The 10,298-nt window shown below is 32.9% G+C and overlaps 1 pseudogene; it reads right to left on the bottom strand.

Annotated features, from left to right (window-relative positions):
* Positions 1 to 9,384: 9,384 nt before the first annotated feature.
* LOC127548504 (nucleoside diphosphate kinase B-like) lies at positions 9,385 to 9,847 on the bottom strand (annotated as a pseudogene).
* Between the last annotated feature and the right edge of the window lie 451 nt (positions 9,848 to 10,298).

Raw genomic sequence — 10,298 nt, 5'->3', positions numbered from 1 at the left:
AATATATATATATATAATATATATATATACACACATACACAAACACACACACACATATATGTCTCTGTATGGTATATATATATCTATATGTGTAGTTAAATGTGTGTTCTCAAAGTCTAGATAAGCACAACTTAAATTATGGAAAATCTTATCCAGGTGGTAAAGCCTCAAATATGTATTTAGGATTGGGCTGTATATCTATCTTTTGAGAACCAGCTGAGCTAAATTTCAAAGATTTATTAATAAAATATATTAAATACCTACTTACTATAAGATAAGCAAGACTCAAATTACAAGACAATCCTTATTCTTAAGAGTTTATGCTCGGTGATGTCCATATGTAAGTATATACAGAATAAATATGAAGAAAATAAATGCAAGCAAACATAAAATAGTTTGGGAACGAGTTGCATGTGTGTGTGTGTGTGTGTGTGTGTGTGTGTGTGTGTGTGTGCTTAGACTGAGAAATGCTTCTTGGTGAAATACAATTTGCCTGCTGAATGAAAATAGGCATTCTATGAGTTAGGGATGAGAGGGAGTTTTCCACTATGCAAAGGCACAAAGATGGGAAACAGAGTCTTAAATAATGTGGTCAATTTTACTCCTAGATGATGATTTTTTCAGAATATTAAAAAAAAAAAACTATTGAAGACTTCACACTAAGTCATAAAGGTGTTTCAATCTGCAATTGTACTATACAATCAATCTAAAATGGTCTCCCTCTCTTTTTTTCTTCATATACTACACACCATTTCCTAATGTAGGGCTTTTCTATTAGCCATTCCCTAAAGCCTGGAATTCACACTCTCTTCATTTATCTCTTAGTATCTTGGTCCTTTTTCAAGATACAATTAAATTACCATCTTGTACATGAAGTATTTCATGATACATATCATAACCCATTATGATTCTCTTCTCAAGTAAGGAATCAAGAGTCCCTCTATGAGAAAAGTAAAATTTCCAGAGAATCTAGAGATTCCCTAGCTAGCAGGGTCTCCCATAATAAACTGTATTTAGACTATCCATTTACATATACTTAACATGCATGGGCAACACATATAACAATCTGACACCCCTTTACAATTCTCTGTTTTTAATGTGTTTCAACATCCTTAACTGTACCATATATCTTTTCATTTTCCTGAATGTGATCTTCAGAGACAGTAGCTTCTATGATTCATAATCATACAAGTCTATTACATACAATAAAATTATTCCAGGAAAATGACATGATATTATGAAGCTATAAAGAAACTAACTCCTGAGGGTTAAATATGAATTTTTAGCCCTGATTAGTAGGTTTTAGTCACTAAATGAATTTCTTTTTAAAAAAAAATAATTTCAGCATTTTTATTAAACATGTTTGACATCATGAAAGTAAAGCATAATCAATGAAAATTAAATATTCACATTGCCAATAACTAAATTTTAGCTTGAGAGTGTGTCCTTCTGCTGTGGTGTGTAATGATTATAAGATCATTATTTTATGTAAAGCCAAAGTGTGAAGGCATTATTAAAGGATCTGCCTTTCAGAGTTTCAGTAGCATTTCTCAGTGTGGCAAAATGAATTGAATTCTGTAAGGGTTTTAGCTAAGGAATAATTTACCTAGTTTTGGAGAACTAAAGGCCATATTAATAGTCAAATATGCCATATGGCATATAAATTGGACCTGAGGTTCAAAGACAGCTCAAGAGTTATCTCTGATATTTCTCCTCTGACTCCCCAGGAAAATCAAGAAAGCAGAAGAGTTATTTCCTGGTTTGTCCTTAACATGATTAAAGAAAAGGATTGGAGTGAAATTTGGATATATTTCGTTCAAAGTACAAGAGTGGTAGCATTGTATATTTGACCTTGGTCAAGTTATTTAAGCTTTCTAGGATTTAGCGTATAGATGTAAAGTATAAGGGTTGAATTGAATGATGTGTAAAATACATTTTATATCTAAAGTTTTACGATTTTTTGATTTGTAGGAGCTATGGAAAAGAAAACTTACTCAGCTCTTTGAATTAGAGTTTTCAGTTGGGTTACAATCATCATAAGTGAAAAAAAACTGTCTAATATTCAAAACCTCTAAGTTACTTTAAGATGAACCATTTCTCAAAGGAATCATCAGAGAATCCACTTGATTGTTCTATTAAATCCATTTATTAATGTTGGATTGGTGAGAACAAATGAAAATATAATGAATAATATATAAATAACATAAGGCATTAAATGTAATGTAATAATATAATTATTTATTGTTATATAATATTATATGATATGTAACCTAACCTAACACAATACAACATGCAATATATAATATTGAATAATATATAAGATTAATATAATATCCTATAGACAAGGATTCTAGATTGTTATCTATCTACATCCCTATCTCTATAATTATATATTAGGTTATCTCCTTTTCTTAGTTTTTAATTTTAAAAACATGAGTGATATTGGGTTTAGGAATGCTCAGTGTATAGATCAGTCCCAAGGTCTTTCCTCTGTGATATGCTATTATAGAGCATTCCAAGCTATCATATGATTAGGCAATTACTTAACCAGTTGAGAAGATTGTAGTATATTGTATTGACACTAGATGGTGCTAAGAGTAGCCTCCTCCCACTATTCCCTACCACTTGGGTTTAGTTCTCATACTAGGGTGTGGCTGAATAGGCTCCCAGGTTCAATAAAGTCCAAAAAATAAGATCTGGAGTATGCCCATTGATTATCAAAAATAATAAATTCTTCTAACATATAGTCTTGGGATCCTATCTTGTGGATCCATGTAAAGTCACAATCCTAATTCATAGATTCAAAATTCACTGGCCATGTGATTTATTAAAACAGTCAAAGGATAATCAAGTTATCCAAATAGAAACTGAAAGACTTTTAAGTAGCAAGTTTCTGTATGTTTGCAGCTAGGGACTACTCTTTTCCTCACCAGCTATTTAGAGGAAACAGACAAAAGGGAAAACATTGATTAAATTTTTAAAATCCAGGAGATTACTTCAGTGAATTCTTTGAGAAAATAAGGTTGGTGTGCAATGGAATTGTATTTTGCTTGATTTACTGAAGTTGGCACTGCTGGAAGGTGCCAGTCTTATTTTGATCCTTTCCATAGGTTTTGACTACTTTTAGTTCCTGAATCCCTTGGAAGTTGTTCTCAGGTTTCTTTGGGGATACAACTACTCTGCTGGGCAAAAGGGGAATTTTGATGATGAAGTATCACAGAGATAGAAATGTGTCATATCTAGAAATATTTGCTTAAATTGAAAGATCTGAGCTTCTGTTAAATACACCAGAAGGATAAATCTTAGACTCTAGACTTATATTTGTTTAATTCAGAGATTCCATTATATGTAAATGCTATACTTATAGCATGACTAAACAATGATATTTTCAAATTAGCTAAGTCCCACCTGAAATTCTACCTTTTATAGGAAGCCTTTCCCATTTAACTTTCATTCTATCATTTTCCCTTTGTTGATTATCTCTATTTAATTCTGTATATGGTTTGTTTGTGTATACTATAATTGTTTGCATGTTGTCTAACCTATTGTGAGTTCCTTAAGAGTAGAGGATATTTTTTGCTTTTCTTTTTTCCCAGTATTTAGCACACAGTTCCTGGCACATAGTTGGCATTGAATAAATGTTCATTGACTAAATCTAGCTAACAAATGAGTGAAGGGAAGAAGACAATTTACAGAACTATGTTTTAACAAGTAGATGGAACATAGATATTCTAGAGACGTGGGCCTAAATTGAAAATAATATACTTAATTATATCACAAGAAAATGTTTTCTTTCTTTTCTCTTCCTTCCTTCCTTCCTTCCTTCCTTCCTTCCTTCCTTCCTTCCTTCCTTCCTTCCTTCCTTCCTTCCTTCCTTCCTTCTTTCCTTCCTCCCGTTTCTCAAATGTAGCTTGGCAATTAGACTATTTGTCACTATGCTGTCTTGCTAAATATAGCAATGTAATGAGATTGGCCAATGAGAGCTCCTTCATTGAAACATATATAACCTGCTCTGTCTACTGACAAACTATGCGAGGAGGGTTGATGTGTTTACTTCTGAGAAATATGAAAATTTGTATCAGAATGTTCTGCTTTCCCTTTCAAAGCATATTCAAATATTGTATAATTGTTATTATTACTAATATTATTGTTCTGTTTGCTTAGTGTAATCCCTTCAAGGAGTTTGTGCTTTTCTTTAACTACTCCTAAAATCTTTTACAAGAACATTATGGACAAAGAATTAATGAAGACATCTTGAACCTATTTCTACATTTTCTTTTCAATTTAAATCATCTCAAGATATTATTCACCTTTTTAATATATATATATATATATATATATACACATAGATATATCTTTATATTTATCTGTGGTATACATATACACATTATTTCATAATATTAAATTATTTGGGGGGGGTTGGCTGCTGAACCAGAGCAGAGAATTCATTAAGTAATCAAAGAAAATCCCTTCATCTCCTTCTGTCTCTTTCTGTATTTGTTTCTGTCTCTGTTTCTCTGTCTATCTCTATTTTTATCTCCGCCTCTCTCTATTCTGTATATCTTCCTTTCTTTCTTGCTAGATTGTATTTGAATCAAGAGGTCAAGCATGCTGCAGGTCTCAGATTGGGGAGAGAGAACTCACTACAGTGACTTACTCTCCCCACCTGTGTGGGCATGAAGCCAGGAGCAAACAGTTATTCTGTAACTTCAGCCTGCCTCTGTTGTGTCTATGCATTTCTGCCTTAGGTGAAGGAGTAATAGAGACAGAACAGACTAGACTACAATTTGTGAGCTTTCAAAATTTTGGAGAATACCATTGGTCCAAATACTGTAATTCATGCCAAATTTTTAGATAGCAGATCTTGGGGGGAAATTGAAGCCCCAAGTGACCTACTTAATCTACTGCAGCAGTGGATTGTCGGAATCTGAGACAGACTGAATTGTTCATTTGTAGTATCATAGCTGGGGAGGTGAGTAGGAGTGAAGAATGAATACTTTGTTGCAATACCATTAAGTTTGAGGTTATACTCCCAGATACAAAAATGGGATAGGGAAGAGTGTGTCCCCAGCTGGAGAACATGGATATTTTGTATTTTGGGCTCTTGCTACTCCCTTCCTTCCTCTCCCAGTAAATAATCTTTTGTAAAAGCTAGTTATTGTGAGTTGATTAATTGAACCAGAGCACTGACCACTGTGAATTATACTGGGGAAAAAAATAAATCAAAATGAGTTTAGATCATTAGAAAGATAATTTCCAAATTCTCAGTGGTACTCACTGAATCCTGAAGGAAAGATATAATCTTGTTCTGGGAGAAATCAGTTATCAGTACAAGTGGTAGATAGGATTCAGTCCCCAGAAATATTACATAAATGAATAAAAATAACATATAAGGTCAGAGGTACAGTGACTATTCAGCCACTGTTGTGTTCCTTACAATGACACCAAGGAAGAAGAAAACAATAGATTTTCATCCAGTCCATCTCATGAGGTTTGTATTTCAGTTCTATTATTTCTAATTTTTTTTTTAAAAAAAGGATACTATGGATCAAGTATCAATGAATTATTATAAGGCCACCTTGAACTTCTGTTTTTTAATCTAAACTATCTCTTAATAAAGTTTCAACCTCTTTGTGAAGTATATGAGTATATATCTTTATATTTTTAATACTAGTTTGATTGAACTTTATATTTTATCTTGTGCTTCTTTCTAAATTGAACCCAATGCTAATTACATTTTTTGTCATTTATAAAATTTTATTTTGATACTTTATTTTAAAATTTCTTTTCTAATTCTTTCACCATTATAATTTTCAAAATTTCAAATAAGAACCAACATATTTTCTATCACTGACAACCAAATGTACCAGAGATTCTGCTAAGAAATTGAATCTTCCTAGAGGATCTCAATGATTTCAAACAAGACCTAAGGTAGGTCTTGACATTAGTGATATTACTATTTGTAATAGGAATAAATTACAATATGACTTTTGATATTGAGACATTATTCCTAAATAAATTTGCATGAGTTCTTTTAAAAATACTTTTAGAAACTAATAGTAAGGGTCATTGAGAATTACCACAAAAAATCATTTTCCATTACTAAATATATATGCTGCCATAGATTTCCATAGGTCCTTGTTTTTAGAAATTCTTCAAGTTAAATGCAGTGCTGAGAAAAAAAAAAATCTGTCTCAGTAGTACTGACCAGATGAAATAAATACCTCTTTTCCAGGTTTTTATATTGTGTGAAACTTACAAATATGAACCAGGAATAACAATTTTGTAATGATTGATATCTGGTACTCAAGCATTGCTGATAATTATCTTGTGGAGTCTCTAATGGGCACATTAGGTGCCTGGCCTTCTCTAGTTCTGAAAATTTGTTATGGTTTTCTTTCTAGAATGCACTTGCCAAGGCAATGTTTATGCCATATGTTTAGTTTTTATACATGTGCTGTCAAATTTGTCTTCTCAACTGCTCTTGGCCCAATTCCTCCCACCCGCACCCCTATCCTTTGGCTCTGATTGCTTCAGAGTTTAGCGTTCAAGAGAAAGATTTATGAGTAGAAAGGGGGTAATCATGGAGCCAGTGACTATTAGAATGACTAATATTAAGATGATTAATATATACATCTAAAAATTTGAAATGAAGATTTTTTGATAAATAATACAGATTGTAATAAGTTTACCATGTCAGATCAATAGATATTATAGAATAATGCTTCACCAAGTGATTCTAAGGCTTTGTGTAGTATCAATGTAAGTAATTCAAGAGATAACAGCTTTCTTCATTTCCCTTAAAGGCTTATTTGTAAATTGCCCCCACATTACTTTTTTTTTTTTCCTTCCTATATAGGGAGTCCTTGCAGTCCACAAAGTAAATAACAGGGATTTAAATTTTTTTCTCATGCATATTTGCACAATAGATGGTTATATGTGCTCCGTTAGAGCATTTTGTGTAACTACATAATTGCAGGCCTTTCACAGTGTACATTATTAACTTGATAGTGCATGACAACTTCAAAGCTGTCACTTTGGACCAGCAAGTAAATATTCACATGATATTTTTCAACTCCTGGTCTTGAGAAAGCCAGGCAGTAAAGGGGCAACTAATATAATCCTGAAGATGAATGGACATGACAAGAAAAAAATATATAAATTGAAAATTTCAAAACATCATTTATTTATTTTTAATAACTAAATTTGAATAACATATAAAGGAAAGATCAAAGTACACTTTTCACTTTCCATGAAATTCCATCAGGAAGAGGAAAATGGGGAATTAATAGTGGTGTTGTGCTTCGAAGAAATAGAGAGATTCTCAGAGAAGATAAGAGAGAGCATTATTCCAGATAGGAAATACAGTTTGTATGAAGAATTAAAGGTGGGAAGTGGAATGCTATTTCAGATGAAGATTTTATAACAGACATTATGGGGAAAGAATTAAGAAGCACACAAAAAGGCAAAATTCCTAAATCTCAGAATTTGAGAGTTGAAATACACCTCAGTGGCTATCTATTCCAACACATACACAAAAGAACCCTGACTATAATATAGCTAATAAGTAGTCATTTAAACTTTCCTTGGAGACAACCAATAAGAGAACTCATCTCTTTAAGGAAAATTATTCTACTTTGGACAGCTCTGAGGAAAAGGACGTTTTCCTAACATAGCACCTAAATCTTATTTGCAACCTCTCCCCATTGCTTCTGATTTCTGCCAAGTGTAACATCTTATCCCTCTATACATGATAGTTTATATAATTGAAGAAAGTTGTTCTCTCTCCTAAGAATCTTCTCTTCTAAGTTATTATTTTTTCATATGATCTTCATATGGCAAACAATCAGCCATCCTTGCTAAAGTTTAGATACAAAAGGACATAAACTGCTTAGAATATTGTGATAATTTTCAATATTAATTTGTAACTTTTGTTTTCACACCTCTACATTTCCCAGTATATCTTTCCATCTCTTCCCTCTTCTAATCAATCAGGTTTGATAATCCTCTTAATATTCTTTAGTTTATCAATATCCTTATTAAAATATGATAATCAAAATGAACACAATACTTCAGAAAAAGGAAGGAAACTATTGCCTCCCTATTCATAGCAGTTATATTTTTATATTTATATTTTTCACTGTAACCCAAGTTCTCATCCCTGTTTTTGGCTGTAAATTCACATTGCCAACTCTTTTGTAACTTCTAATTCACCCCAAACTAGGAGATATTCTTCAAAACAATTTCTAAACATCCTTCTTTCATCTTGAATTTGTGAAGTTGATTTTTGTATTCAAATCTAAGAGTTTACCTTTGTACCTATTAAAGATGTAGTTGGCAAAATAGATGGAGGGTAGGACTTGGAGTTTGAAAGATTTGAATTCAAATTCTACCTCAGAGATCTATTTACTATGTGATCCTGGACAAGTTTCCTCAGCTGCAAAATGGGGATAATAATAGTGCTGATTTCACAGGTTATTATAAGGTTCAAATGAGACAACAAATATAAAATATTTTATTAAAACATATATTAAAGTACTACATAAATACTAAGCACTAAAGTGCTTTTTTGTTACACACTATCAAGCCAAAAATGTTCACTATGAAAGGCCCATAATTATTAATAAATTAATAATGCAACAATCTAAATAGAAAGAATAATGACAAACCAATTGAAAATGGCTTACAAAAAATTATCAAAAACTGATTTTTTGACCATGACCAAAGTACTCCCTTTAAATCTTCAAATCTTCAATCTTCAAATATTAGAAAGCAACTTTCAGAGGAAGGAGACTATTGGGTGTGACAATGTTGTGCAAAAATCAGTTTATACTGGCTTTATAAAAGCTGGTTATTTGATATTATTATATGTATGTGAAATTGACAAATACTGATCAGAACTTAAGTTTTTGATGGTTTAGACTTAAAGAAGTGATTAAAAAAACTATAATACTGATTAAATCTTAAAATATGTCATATATTTTCAGAGCACTAATTGTTAAGTATTTACCAGGACACACATGAAAGTGAATCACTACAGACAATATTAGAGTGTTTTAATGTATTGGTTCTTTATTTATTAACATGAAGATTGGCTCCTCAGGAAAACAATATATTGGGAAATGTAGGTAATATAAAACAAAAACTACTGATAGATTTTTTTTCAAAATTTCCAAGGCTTTATTGAACGGGGTCAGAGTATTTAAGAAAATGATAGTCCAATTCCTTTCAGTTCCCTGGTCATGAATACATGTTATACATGTATTCAGGAATGGAGCTACACACACACACACATACACACTCACAATTAATGATGAAGACAATCATAAGCATACCACAGTTACTAAAAGGATTGAGATCAATCCAGAACCACTTTTAAAATCCTTATTCATAGACCTAGTCATGAGCACAAGATTTATAGTCAACCAGCTATCAGGCTTAAATGTCAGACTAATTTCATCACTTTTTACATAATCACTGTGGTGAATGATGTTCATGCCAGCCTGAATGTAAAAGTCCCCAGTTATGGTGCCTGGCTTGGAATCAGCTGGGTTGGTCTTCCCCAGCATCACTCTGCCTATGTGCACACACACATCACATTAAAGGCATTCCATGGCTACAACAGACCCCGGGCTCATGTATTTCACAAGTCCGGGGGGGGGGGGGGGGGATGGCCTGTCCTTCAGGTCAGCATAGTGCTATTTCAGGTGTTCCTCTAAAGCTCTAAGGAACTTCATGACGAGGAGAAGTAACTCCTTCTGCTCAAAACATTTAATGATGTTCCTGACCAGGCCCACTAGATGCTATTGAGCTTGATGGCAATAAAAGTTTGTTTGGTGTTGTCCATAGTCCAGGGAAGCTTGCGAAGAAGCAGAATCACATGGCTGTGGCTGAAGTGGAGGTAGCAGATGGAGCCCGAGGAGTCTATACTTCACACTGGAACTGATAGGGAAGAGATTGGACCCAGAGACAGAGTCCAGAGCCAAGATCCCAGCTGATTGAATATTTTAAAATATTTCTCCCAAAGCTCTAAGTAGTCAGTATCCTTTGGATCTACACTCTGCTATCTCCTATTATCTATCACTCCTAGCTTTACATTAGTGTTGCCTCAGATAAAACTGAGATTTAGGAAAGACCTTAGATTAAAAAGGCCAGGATCTCCCAATGTAATTGAAGTCATCACCAGTTGTTCTGACTTTTGTCTTCCCACTGGACTCTGAAGACTCTGAAGAAGAAAGAGAAATTAATGAATTTGCACAACTCAACTTAACAGAAATCTAAGTCACTTGCAAGTCAAG

The sequence above is a fragment of the Antechinus flavipes genome, chromosome 2 (assembly GCF_016432865.1).
Source record: "Antechinus flavipes isolate AdamAnt ecotype Samford, QLD, Australia chromosome 2, AdamAnt_v2, whole genome shotgun sequence".
NCBI lineage: Eukaryota > Metazoa > Chordata > Mammalia > Dasyuromorphia > Dasyuridae > Antechinus > Antechinus flavipes.
This window is presented reverse-complemented; position numbering and strand designations above follow the sequence as displayed.